General features: G+C 46.1%; 1 protein-coding gene across 1 annotated transcript in view; it reads left to right on the forward strand.

The window, feature by feature from the left end:
- The window catches only part of LOC309551109 (putative cation-transporting ATPase 13A5), a 252741-nt gene that overhangs the window by 165589 nt on the left and 72947 nt on the right, over positions 1-14205 (forward strand). The window lies entirely within an intron of this gene.

Raw genomic sequence — 14205 nt, forward strand, 5'->3', positions numbered from 1 at the left:
TCCTAGCCTTTTAGGGGTACAAACAATAGTAATTGGGGCCTAGTGTGGTTGTGTACGTGTGATATACATACACTTTTTTGGGATCATATTTTCTATTCCGCTATTTAATCAAAAACCTTTGGGGATCAGTTAAATTGGGGGATAGTCTGTGTTGGTACGTGTGAGAGAGATCCACCTTTCCAAGTTGTTGGGGTTCATCTCATACTTCTGAAGGTTTGAGGGTGCTGCCTGTTCCATACCCCCCCTACTCCTAGCCTTTTAGGGGTACAAACAATAGTAATTGGGGCCTAGTGTGGTTGTGTACGTGTGATATACATACACTTTTTTGGGATCATATTTTCTATTCCGCTATTTAATCAAAAACCTTTGGGGATCAGTTAAATTGGGGGATAGTCTGTGTTGGTACGTGTGAGAGAGATCCACCTTTCCAAGTTGTTGGGGTTCATCTCATACTTCTGAAGGTTTGAGGGTGCTGCCTGTTCCATACTCCCCCTACTCCTAGCCTTTTAGGGGTACAAACAATAGTAATTGGGGCCTAGTGTGGTTGTGTACGTGTGATATACATACACTTTTTTGGGATCATATTTTCTATTCCGCTATTTAATCAAAAACCTTTGGGGATCAGTTAAATTGGGGGATAGTCTGTGTTGGTACGTGTGAGAGAGATCCACCTTTCCAAGTTGTTGAGGTTCATCTCATACTTCTGAAGGTTTGAGGGTGCTGCCTGTTCCATACTCCCCCTACTCCTAGCCTTTTAGGGGTACAAACAATAGTAATTGGGGCCTAGTGTGGTTGTGTACGTGTGATATACATACACTTTTTTGGGATCATATTTTCTATTCCGCTATTTAATCAAAAACCTTTGGGGATCAGTTAAATTGGGGGATAGTCTGTGTTGGTACGTGTGAGAGAGATCCACCTTTCCAAGTTGTTGGGGTTCATCTCATACTTCTGAAGGTTTGAGGGTGCTGCCTGTTCCATACTCCCCCTACTCCTAGCCTTTTAGGGGTACAAACAATAGTAATTGGGGCCTAGTGTGGTTGTGTACGTGTGATATACATACACTTTTTTGGGATCATATTTTCTATTCCGCTATTTAATCAAAAACCTTTGGGGATCAGTTAAATTGGGGGATAGTCTGTGTTGGTACGTGTGAGAGAGATCCACCTTTCCAAGTTGTTGGGGTTCATCTCATACTTCTGAAGGTTTGAGGGTGCTGCCTGTTCCATACCCCCCCTACTCCTAGCCTTTTAGGGGTACAAACAATAGTAATTGGGGCCTAGTGTGGTTGTGTACGTGTGATATACATACACTTTTTTGGGATCATATTTTCTATTCCGCTATTTAATCAAAAACCTTTGGGGATCAGTTAAATTGGGGGATAGTCTGTGTTGGTACGTGTGAGAGAGATCCACCTTTCCAAGTTGTTGGGGTTCATCTCATACTTCTGAAGGTTTGAGGGTGCTGCCTGTTCCATACTCCCCCTACTCCTAGCCTTTTAGGGGTACAAACAATAGTAATTGGGGCCTAGTGTGGTTGTGTACGTGTGATATACATACACTTTTTTGGGATCATATTTTCTATTCCGCTATTTAATCAAAAACCTTTGGGGATCAGTTAAATTGGGGGATAGTCTGTGTTGGTACGTGTGAGAGAGATCCACCTTTCCAAGTTGTTGGGGTTCATCTCATACTTCTGAAGGTTTGAGGGTGCTGCCTGTTCCATACCCCCCCTACTCCTAGCCTTTTAGGGGTACAAACAATAGTAATTGGGGCCTAGTGTGGTTGTGAACGTGTGATATACATACACTTTTTTGGGATCATATTTTCTATTCCGCTATTTAATCAAAAACCTTTGGGGATCAGTTAAATTGGGGGATAGTCTGTGTTGGTACGTGTGAGAGAGATCCACCTTTCCAAGTTGTTGGGGTTCATCTCATACTTCTGAAGGTTTGAGGGTGCTGCCTGTTCCATACCCCCCCTACTCCTCATCTAGCCTTTTAGGGGTACAAACAATAGTAATTGGGGCCTAGTGTGGTTGTGTACGTGCGAGATACATACACTTTTTTTGATCATATTTCCTATTCCGCTATTCAATAAAAACCTTTGAGGATCAATTGAATTGCGGGATAGTCTGTGTCGGTACGTGTGAGAGAGATCCACCTTTCCAAGTTGTTGGGGTTCATCTCATACTTCTGAAGGTTTGAGGGTGCTGCCTGTTCCATACCCCCCCTACTCCTAGCCTTTTAGGGGTACAAACAATAGTAATTGGGGCCTAGTGTGGTTGTGTACGTGTGATATACATACACTTTTTTGGGATCATATTTTCTATTCCGCTATTTAATCAAAAACCTTTGGGGATCAGTTAAATTGGGGGATAGTCTGTGTTGGTACGTGTGAGAGAGATCCACCTTTCCAAGTTGTTGGGGTTCATCTCATACTTCTGAAGGTTTGAGGGTGCTGCCTGTTCCATACTCCCCCTACTCCTAGCCTTTTAGGGGTACAAACAATAGTAATTGGGGCCTAGTGTGGTTGTGTACGTGTGATATACATACACTTTTTTGGGATCATATTTTCTATTCCGCTATTTAATCAAAAACCTTTGGGGATCAGTTAAATTGGGGGATAGTCTGTGTTGGTACGTGTGAGAGAGATCCACCTTTCCAAGTTGTTGGGGTTCATCTCATACTTCTGAAGGTTTGAGGGTGCTGCCTGTTCCATACTCCCCCTACTCCTAGCCTTTTAGGGGTACAAACAATAGTAATTGGGGCCTAGTGTGGTTGTGTACGTGTGATATACATACACTTTTTTGGGATCATATTTTCTATTCCGCTATTTAATCAAAAACCTTTGGGGATCAGTTAAATTGGGGGATAGTCTGTGTTGGTACGTGTGAGAGAGATCCACCTTTCCAAGTTGTTGGGGTTCATCTCATACTTCTGAAGGTTTGAGGGTGCTGCCTGTTCCATACCCCCCCTACTCCTCATCTAGCCTTTTAGGGGTACAAACAATAGTAATTGGGGCCTAGTGTGGTTGTGTACGTGCGAGATACATACACTTTTTTTGATCATATTTCCTATTCCGCTATTCAATAAAAACCTTTGAGGATCAATTGAATTGCGGGATAGTCTGTGTCGGTACGTGTGAGAGAGATCCACCTTTCCAAGTTGTTGGGGTTCATCTCATACTTCTGAAGGTTTGAGGGTGCTGCCTGTTCCATACCCCCCCTACTCCTCATCTAGCCTTTTAGGGGTACAAACAATAGTAATTGGGGCCTAGTGTGGTTGTGTACGTGCGAGATACATACACTTTTTTTGATCATATTTCCTATTCCGCTATTCAATAAAAACCTTTGAGGATCAATTGAATTGCGGGATAGTCTGTGTCGGTACGTGTGAGAGAGATCCACCTTTCCAAGTTGTTGGGGTTCATCTCATACTTCTGAAGGTTTGAGGGTGCTGCCTGTTCCATACCCCCCCTACTCCTCATCTAGCCTTTTAGGGGTACAAACAATAGTAATTGGGGCCTAGTGTGGTTGTGTACGTGCGAGATACATACACTTTTTTTGATCATATTTCCTATTCCGCTATTCAATAAAAACCTTTGAGGATCAATTGAATTGCGGGATAGTCTGTGTCGGTACGTTTGAGAGAGATCCACCTTTCCAAGTTGTTGGGGTTCATCTCATACTTCTGAAGGTTTGAGGGTGCTGCCTGTTCCATACCCCCCCTACTCCTCATCTAGCCTTTTAGGGGTACAAACAATAGTAATTGGGGCCTAGTGTGGTTGTGTACGTGCGAGATACATACACTTTTTTTGATCATATTTCCTATTCCGCTATTCAATAAAAACCTTTGAGGATCAATTGAATTGCGGGATAGTCTGTGTCGGTACGTGTGAGAGAGATCCACCTTTCCAAGTTGTTGGGGTTCATCTCATACTTCTGAAGGTTTGAGGGTGCTGCCTGTTCCATACCCCCCCTACTCCTCATCTAGCCTTTTAGGGGTACAAACAATAGTAATTGGGGCCTAGTGTGGTTGTGTACGTGCGAGATACATACACTTTTTTTGATCATATTTCCTATTCCGCTATTCAATAAAAACCTTTGAGGATCAATTGAATTGCGGGATAGTCTGTGTCGGTACGTGTGAGAGAGATCCACCTTTCCAAGTTGTTGGGGTTCATCTCATACTTCTGAAGGTTTGAGGGTGCTGCCTGTTCCATACCCCCCCTACTCCTCATCTAGCCTTTTAGGGGTACAAACAATAGTAATTGGGGCCTAGTGTGGTTGTGTACGTGCGAGATACATACACTTTTTTTGATCATATTTCCTATTCCGCTATTCAATAAAAACCTTTGAGGATCAATTGAATTGCGGGATAGTCTGTGTCGGTACGTGTGAGAGAGATCCACCTTTCCAAGTTGTTGGGGTTCATCTCATACTTCTGAAGGTTTGAGGGTGCTGCCTGTTCCATACCCCCCCTACTCCTCATCTAGCCTTTTAGGGGTACAAACAATAGTAATTGGGGCCTAGTGTGGTTGTGTACGTGCGAGATACATACACTTTTTTTGATCATATTTCCTATTCCGCTATTCAATAAAAACCTTTGAGGATCAATTGAATTGCGGGATAGTCTGTGTCGGTACGTGTGAGAGAGATCCACCTTTCCAAGTTGTTGGGGTTCATCTCATACTTCTGAAGGTTTGAGGGTGCTGCCTGTTCCATACCCCCCCTACTCCTCATCTAGCCTTTTAGGGGTACAAACAATAGTAATTGGGGCCTAGTGTGGTTGTGTACGTGCGAGATACATACACTTTTTTTGATCATATTTCCTATTCCGCTATTCAATAAAAACCTTTGAGGATCAATTGAATTGCGGGATAGTCTGTGTCGGTACGTGTGAGAGAGATCCACCTTTCCAAGTTGTTGGGGTTCATCTCATACTTCTGAAGGTTTGAGGGTGCTGCCTGTTCCATACCCCCCCTACTCCTCATCTAGCCTTTTAGGGGTACAAACAATAGTAATTGGGGCCTAGTGTGGTTGTGTACGTGCGAGATACATACACTTTTTTTGATCATATTTCCTATTCCGCTATTCAATAAAAACCTTTGAGGATCAATTGAATTGCGGGATAGTCTGTGTCGGTACGTGTGAGAGAGATCCACCTTTCCAAGTTGTTGGGGTTCATCTCATACTTCTGAAGGTTTGAGGGTGCTGCCTGTTCCATACCCCCCCTACTCCTCATCTAGCCTTTTAGGGGTACAAACAATAGTAATTGGGGCCTAGTGTGGTTGTGTACGTGCGAGATACATACACTTTTTTTGATCATATTTCCTATTCCGCTATTCAATAAAAACCTTTGAGGATCAATTGAATTGCGGGATAGTCTGTGTCGGTACGTGTGAGAGAGATCCACCTTTCCAAGTTGTTGGGGTTCATCTCATACTTCTGAAGGTTTGAGGGTGCTGCCTGTTCCATACCCCCCCTACTCCTCATCTAGCCTTTTAGGGGTACAAACAATAGTAATTGGGGCCTAGTGTGGTTGTGTACGTGTGATATACATACACTTTTTTTGGATCATATTTTCTATTCCGCTATTCAATAAAAACCTTTCTAGGGCAAGATCTTAAATTACAGAAATATGAGGAGACCGTCAAATAAGGGCCGTGGCCTGGGTCGTGGTGCTGCTGGTAGAGCTCCTGTTGCAAGGAGAGGACATGGTCGATCTGTGCCAGCTACACGCACAAGTGAAACACCTTCCTCAAGTGTGAGTAGGCGACAGAACCTGCATCAGTATTTGGTAGGGCATCAAACGCCCCAAGAAGTGATGAGGCCAGAACAAGTTGAGGCGATAGTAGATTGGTTTGCTGCTGACAGTGCCTCCAGTTCCTTCACATTGTCTCCCACCCAGTCTACTGCAGAAAGGTCAGAGTTGGCACCTGCAGCCAATGTCCAACCGTCTTTCACCTCACCCCCTTGCAAATCAGGCCAGCAGTCTGAGCCCCAAGCCATACAGCAGTCTCTTATTCTTTTTGAGGACTCTGTCAGCAGGGTTTCCCAGGGCCATCCACCTAGCCCTGCCCCAGAAGTGGAAGAGATTGAGTGCAGCGATGCCCAACCACTTATTTCTCAAGATGAGTACATGCAAGGATCATCGCAGCACGTCTCCGATGATGACGAAACGCAGGTGCCAACTGCTGCGGCGTTCAGCATTGTGGAGACCGACAAGGAGGGCAGGGGTGAAGACTGGGTGGAAGATGATGTGGAGGACGATGAGGTCCTCGACCCCACATGGAATGAACGTCATGCAGGTGAACTGAGTAGTTTGGAGGAAGAGGCGGTGGTCGCACAGAGCCACCAGCACAGCAGAAGAGGGAGCAGGGTGCAGAAGCGGAGCGGCCGTGCCCTAGACACTACGCCCGCTACTGCCCAACGCAGCAAGGGAACGAGCGCACCAAAGTCAGCTCAAAGGAGTTCTCTAGCGTGGAATTTCTTTAGAAAATGTGCTGATGACAGGACACGAGTGGTTTGCACCCTGTGCAATCAGAGCTTGAAGCGAGGCATGAACCTTCTCAACCTGAGCACAACCTGCATGATCAGGCATCTAAGTGCAAAGCACGAGCTGCAGTGGAGTACACACCTTCAAAACCAAGAAACGTCTCTGGCTCATCCTGCTTCCTCTTCTGCTGCAGTCTCGGCCGCTCCAGCCACATCTGTAGTGATACCGGCACCTGCCACCCCGCAAACAGACGATCTGTCAGCAACACCACCACCTGGGTCACCAACAACCATCTCCACAATGTCCCGTGGAAGCGTTCAGCTTTCCATCTCCCAAACACTTGAGAGGAAGAGGAAGTACCCCCCTACCCACCCGCGATCCCTGGCCCTGAATGCCAGCATTTCAAAATTATTGGCCTTTGAAATGCTGTCATTCCGTCTGGTGGAGACGCACAGTTTTAAAAACCTTATGTCGGTGGCTGTCCCACAGTACGTCGTGCCCAGCCGCCACTACTTTTCCAGGCAAGCCATCCCTTCCCTGCACAACCAAGTGGGGGAAAAAATCAGGTGTGCACTGCGCAACGCCATCTGTGCCAAGGTCCACCTAACTACGGATACGTGGACCAGTAAGCACGGTCAGGGGCGTTATATCTCCCTAACGGCACACTGGGTAAATGCAGTGGCGGATGGGCCTGAGGCGGATAGCAATTTGGCGCATGTCCTTCCACCACCGAGGATTGCAGGGCGCTTCAGTTTGCCTCCTGTTCCTAACTCCTCCTACTCCGCTTCCTCATCCTCTACCGCCTCCTCATCCGGACAGCGTAACACCTTCACCACCAACTTCAGCACGGCCAGGGGTAAACGACAGCAGGCAGTTTTACAACTTGCCTGTTTGGGGGACAAACCACACACCGCGCAGGAGTTGTGGAGGAGCATGGAACAGCAGACAAATGAGTGGTTGCTGCCAGCGAGCCTCAAGCCCGGCCTGGTGGTGTGCGATAACGGGCGAAATCTCATAGCAGCTCTGGGCCTAGCCGGTTTGACGCACATCCCTTGCCTGGCGCATGTGCTGAATTTGGTGGTGCAGAGGTTCCTTAAAAACTACCCCGATATGTCAGAGCTGCTGCAGAAAGTGCGGGCCGTTTGTGCGCACTTTCGGCGTTCTCACCCTGCTGCTGCTCGCCTGGCAGCGCTGCAGCGTAACTTCGGCCTTCCCGCTCACCGCCTCATATGTGACGTGCCCACAAGGTGGAACTCCACCTTGCACATGCTGGAAAGACTGTGCGAGCAGCAGCAGGCCATAGTGGAGTTTCAGCTGCAGCACGCACGCGTGAGTCGCTCTGCGGAACAGCACCACTTCACCACCAATAACTGGGCCTCCATGCGAGACCTGTGTGCCTTGTTGCGCTGTTTTGAGTACTCCACCAACATGGCCAGTGGCAATGACGCCGTTCTCAGCTTAACTATCCCACTTCTATGCCTCCTTGAAAAAACAATTCGGGCGATGATGGAAGAGGATGTGGCACAGGATGAGGAGGAGGAGGAGGATGAAGAGGTAACATTTCCAAGGCTTTCAGGGCAGTCATTCGCAAGGGGCTCCGAGGGTGGGTTCCTGCACACGCAAACGCCAGGGACGCAATTGTCCAGCAGGGGCACAGTTCTGGAGGATGAGGAGGATGAGGAGGAGGAGGAGCTGGAGGAGGAGATGGAACCATGTTCACAGCAGGGTGGCACCCAGGCCAGCTCATGGCCATCACTGGTGCGTGGCTGGGGGGATACAGAGGACACGGACCATACACCTCCCACAGAGGACAGCCTTTCGTTGCCTCTGGGCAGCCTGGCACACATGAGCGATTACATGCTGCAGTGTCTCCACAACGACCGCCGAGTTGCCCACATTCTAACTTGTGCTGATTACTGGGTGGCCACGCTGCTGGATCCCCGTTACAAGGACAACGTACCGTCCTTAATTCACTCACTGGAGCGCGATCGCAAGATGCGCGAGTACAAGCGCACGCTGGTAGACGCCATGCTGCTGGCATTCCCATCTGACAGCGGGGCCACAGTGGAAGCACAAGGCAGAGGAGGAGGAGGAGGAGGTCGCCAACGCAACCAGGGCACCGCCAGCACCTCAGAAGGCAGGGTTAGCATGGCCGAAATGTGGAAAAGCTTTGTCAGCACGCCACAACAAACAGCAGCACCAGCAGCTCAGATGGAACGTCTTAGCAGGAGGCAGCATTTTACCAACATGGTGGAGCAGTATGTGTGCACACGCCTACATGTAGTGAATGACGGGTCTGCCCCCTTCAACTTCTGGGTCTCCAAATTGGGCACATGGCCTGAGCTTGCCCTTTACGCCTTGGAGGTGCTGGCGTGCCCTGCAGCCAGTGTATTATCTGAACGGGTATTTAGCACGGCTGGGGGCGTTATAACAGACAAGCGCAGCCGCCTGTCCAGAGACAATGTGGACAAGCTCACGTTCATTAAAATGAACCAGGCATGGATCCCACGGGACTTTTCCGTACCTTATGCAGAATAGCAATGGATACCGACCTTACCCACCCATTGTTCCATTTTTGCTCTTTCTCACTCTTTTGGGGTGTACCCTCATTTAAAATTTGTGAAAAGAAGCAGTGTTGGCTACCTCGTCCTCCTCCTCAGGGCCAGATTAATGTAGGGGCTATTGGAGCTGCAGCTCCAGGCCCCTACCTTTTATATAGGCCCCGGGTTGGCCATATTCACTGTTACCGCTCTTCTGTCACTTGTAAACACAGAAGTCTGGCTTCTATGCTCGCTTCCCCAGGCAGCACCCTCAGAACCTCCCCACACAGCGTGAAGGCCGGACAAGGAGGGACAGTTGGCGATGCATGGATGTGTTTATGGGCTTCAGAGACAGCATCCCATGTTGAATTAGGCATGCATGGCTGCACCCTTCCTCCTCTGGGTGCATGGCAAGGCACGGCCCTAAGGCCCTTCAAAATCCTCAGCACCAAGCCCATGATGCTGTTAATCCGGCCCTGGTCCTCCTCCACCGCCGCTTCCACCTACACCGCCCATAGGTGTGCGCAGCCTATTGCATTAAGGTGTGCACCCCAAAGTTGAAATACACATGCATGTGTTTGCCAGCAGGGAGAGTAATGTATCGGGGCCATGTACCTGTAGGCAAGGAGAAATAGAGCAGAGCAGGTCCCAGGGAGATCTTTCCCATCTCCTCACTGGCAATGCTATGTGCCCTAGGTGATTAGGGTGTGCCCAGGCACACCCAGCACACCCTGTGCGCACGCCTATGTCACCGCCACATCCACCACCACCTCAACCTCCCTCCTACTCCATATGGGCCTCGTCCTTCAGAGATGAAGAAGAACATTGTTTTATTTTTCTGTTTTTTTTTGTTGTTTTAAGTTATTTCCCTATCCACATTTGTTTGCAGAGCACTTGCCATGCTCTTAATTACGTTTTGCTGCCATTTGCAGCACTCTAGCCCTTTCCTTTGGTGTTTTAGAGCCATTTTAGTGCCTTAAAGTTCGGGTCCCCATTGACTTCAATGGGGTTCGGTGTCCGGGAAAAGTTCGGTAAAAGTCCGGGACACGGACCCGGACTTTTTTTTAAAGTTCGGCCGAACCCGTCGAACACGGACATCTAGGTGTCCGCTCAACCCTACTGTTTAGTGATGTTGCCCGTGCTATCCAGCCACAGCATGCAGAGAAGGTGGTGGACTGGCTTACTAAAGCATCCTCATCCTCCTCCTCCTCTATGACCCAAGCTGACACTGGTGTGCATTCCAACAATTTTTCCACAACTGTTTGACCAGGGCATCAAATTTAAATATTTTATAGCAAGGTCAATTCTTTCTTTCATCAAGAGTGCCTCTAAAAGGTTGGGGGTGAAGGCACCACCAACACCCAAAGAGCAATTTTTTTTGCAACTGTTTGACAGGGGAATAAAATTTCAATTTTTTACAGTAAGCCCAATTCTTGCTTTTATCAAGAGTACCTCCATAGGGTTACGGTGGAAAGACACAACAAACACCTAAAGCCCAATTTTTCCACACCTGTTACTTCTATTAAAAGTATGCAAAAGAAACACCAGACTTTATCAAAAGAATCTCTAATCTTGTTGTTTGTTTAGTGCACTAAATTTTGGCCTCATCATACAGACTGGCTCCCCAAGCCGTTGTTTACTAAATAATTAAATCTTGCAGGAAAAATAATTTTATGTCATTTTTTTTTATTTATAAATGTCAGTTTTGCTGTAGCGGGTTCTATACAAAGTACAGATGTGCCACTTTACAGGCAGACTAAGGGGACCCCCAGGCACTATATTTTAAGGAAAGTTTCATTTTTATTGTTTCACTTTAACCACTTAAGCCCCAGCCCTATTTCTGACACTTTTTGTTTACAAGTTAAAACCAGTATTTTTTCCTAGAAAACTACTTAGAACCCCCAAACATTATATATATTTTTTTAGCAAAGACTCTGGAGAATAAAATGTCGGCCATTGCAAAAAATTTTGTCACGCGGTATTTGCGCAGCGGTCTTTAAAACGCCATTTTTTTGGAAAAATTTTGAAAAATCACATTTCACTGCATTTAAAAAATACTAAACAGTAAAGTTAGCCCATTTTTTTTGTATATTGTGAAAGATGATGTCACGCCGAGTAAATAGATACCCAACATGTTACGGTTTAAAATTGCGCCCCCCCCCCCCGTGGGATGGCGACAAACTACGGTAAATAGAGATCTCAATCTGCGACGCTTCAAATTCATTTAACGGTTACCAGTTTAGAGTTAGAGTGTAGCTCTTTTTTTTTATATTGCCCACGCTCTGGCGATCGCGGCGATACCTCACATGTGTGGGTTGAACAGCGATTTCATTCGCGGCTCGACTTGCGTATACGTTTTTTTTTTTGTGACGGGGTCGGCTAAATTTTTTTTTTTTTTCCTATTTATTTTTTCTTTTTTTTTAACTTTATTACAGGTTTTTTTAAAAAAAAAAAAAATCTGATCACTTTTATTGCTGTCACAAGCAATGTAAACATCCCTTGTGACACCAATATGTAGTGACAGGTACACTTTATGGAGGGATAACGATCGAGCGGCTCCCCGGGTAATGATCGAGCGGCTCCCAAGCCGCATCGGTCATTACCGATGGAAAGCCGACCGTCGGCTTCAAACCACGGTACTGGGATGATGTCTCTAGCTAGAGGCATCATCCCGGTATAAGCCCTCAAAGTTTACCGACGTAGCCCTACGTCGATATGCGGTAAGTGGTTAAGCATCGTTAAAACCACTGCTCCTTTTTATGGGCAATACCTTGCATATAAGCCGTAAAAATGGGGACTTTTTATTTTTCAAGATCCAGTCTTAAGGATTTCAATAGGGTTTGTGGTTCAGGTCCGAACTTTTGCGATATTTGAAAGTTCTGGCGCAAACCAAACCGGGGGTTATTCCACCCATCTCTAGCTGTAGGCAACCAAAGTCTTAATAAATTGTCCTTGTTTCAGCTACACACCTAAATTGACCTGCATTATACCCACATGTGCTAATTACAGAAGATCAGGATGCCAAATAGTTTGTTAGCAACCAATCAAAAACTGTGTAGCATGCAGGGCACAGACCATCTTCTATTTAACCACTTGACCTCTGGAAGATTTACCCTCCTTCATGACCAGGCCATTTTGTGTGATACTTCACTGCGTTACTTTAACTGACAAGTGCGTGGTCGTGCGACACTGTACCCAAATAAAACGTATGTCTTTTTTTTTCCCCACAAATAGAGCTTTCTTTTGGGGGTATTTGATCACTACTATATTTTTATTATTTGCACTATAAACAAAAAAAAGATTGACAATTTTTAAAACAAAATAATATTTTTTACTTTCTGCTATAAAACATATCCAATAAAAATGTAAAAACTAATTTCTTCATACATTTTGGCTAATATCTATTCTGCTACATGTTTTTGGTAAAAAAAAAAAAATCCCAATAAGCGTTGATTTGTTTACATGAACATTATAGTGTCTACAAACTATGGGATATTTTTATAGAGTTTTTGTTTATATTTTTTTTTTACTAGTAATGGTGGCAATAAGGGACTTATAGCGGGACTGCAATATTACAGCGGACTGTCGGACACGAATTGATACTTTTTGGGAACCAGTGACACTAATACAGTGATCAGTGCTAAAAATATGCACACTCACTGTACTAATGACACTGGCTGGGAAGGGGTTAAACATCTAGGGTGATCAAAGGGTTTAACTGTATGTCCAGGCAGCGCTTTTGTGTTTACAGTGTGCTGCTGTAACTAGGGGAATAGAGTGATCCTTATCTTGCAGATTAGCTTCTGCAAAGCACCCTCTAGCAGTAAAAGTACTATAGTAAGCAAGTATTTAAATTGATTCTAAAGGTCCATTTTTTTTGTTTGTTTTTTAAATAACAAACTTGTCATACCATACTTACCTGCTCTGTGCAATGGTTTTGAACAGAGCAGACCCTCTTATTCACGGGTCCCCTTCCGATGCTACTGACTGCTCCTCCTTTACCAGCGTCCGTAGTAGCAAGCTGCTTGCTATGGGGGCACTGGTGCATGCAGGCTCCCGAGCACATAGAGCAGTGGCTCGGCCCACCCCTGCTCTCCCCTCATTGGCTCACCGGCTGTGATTGACAGCAGCGGTAGCCAATGGCTCCCGCTGCTGTGTCTCAGCCAATGAAGAAAGGGATACCTGGGACAGCCAAGGCTCCCTTACACATTGCTGGATCAAGAGGAAGCTCAGGTGATTAAAGGGGGGGGGGGGCTGTTGGGGGGAGCAGCACACACAGTAAAAAAACCTTCAACTCTTGCAACCAATTTAAAAATAAGGCATGAGGGGAATAAAAAACTGCAGTTTACAAATAACATTTTTATATCTACAAGTAGGGCTTTTTTCCCCAGAAAATAGGTGCCTGAACTCAACCACGACCTCCCAACCCCACACACACACCCTACAAACCACATTAAATGGGTATGGTCAAATTTCACAGTAGGAGGTTCTTAAATGGACATTAAATACCAGGGGTGCACTACGTACATAGTGCAGTGTTTAGGGGTGCGCTGCATACAGAGTGCAGAGTTCAGCCTTCTTCCAGAGTTGCTTACCTCTGCATCCCCCCATCCACATCTCGTTTTCACCCCTCTTTAGCTCTGACCTCTGCATGGAAACCTAGACACCCCCCTCCTTAAAAGCCCCCCATCTTCCACATGTCTTATGTTTGTTGTTATATTAAGCAGGGAAGCACCCAGTCAGCTCTAGTACCTCCCCACCCTGTAGGTGGCTCTGACTCTCTCACTTGCAGGGATATCATCCAGTAGGGTTTTGGCATCCATACGGCACCTGTATTTATCTTGTCCTCATCCTGCACTCAGTGAGATTAGCTCAGGAGATCAGATCTGTGGGAGCAATTGGGAGACATGCTGTCACTTGTAAACCCACCAAGTCCCAGCTAAAAAAAAAAAGCCCTGTCTACAAGACTGACAAGATTTCCAGATCTGCCTCTGAACAGACTATCCACTAAGTAATTGATGTTTGGCTAATGTAGATGTAGCTTTTATTTCCACAGTAGTACATACACTATGATATGGGGGATATAGTAATGTGAGATGATGGCCTCTATTAATCTATGTGGGAACACAGATTTTTGGAAAATAACTTCTGTTTATTCTGACCCAT

This window comes from Pelophylax lessonae, assembly GCF_965119305.1.
Source record: "Pelophylax lessonae genome assembly, chromosome: 3".
NCBI classification, from domain to species: domain Eukaryota; kingdom Metazoa; phylum Chordata; class Amphibia; order Anura; family Ranidae; genus Pelophylax; species Pelophylax lessonae.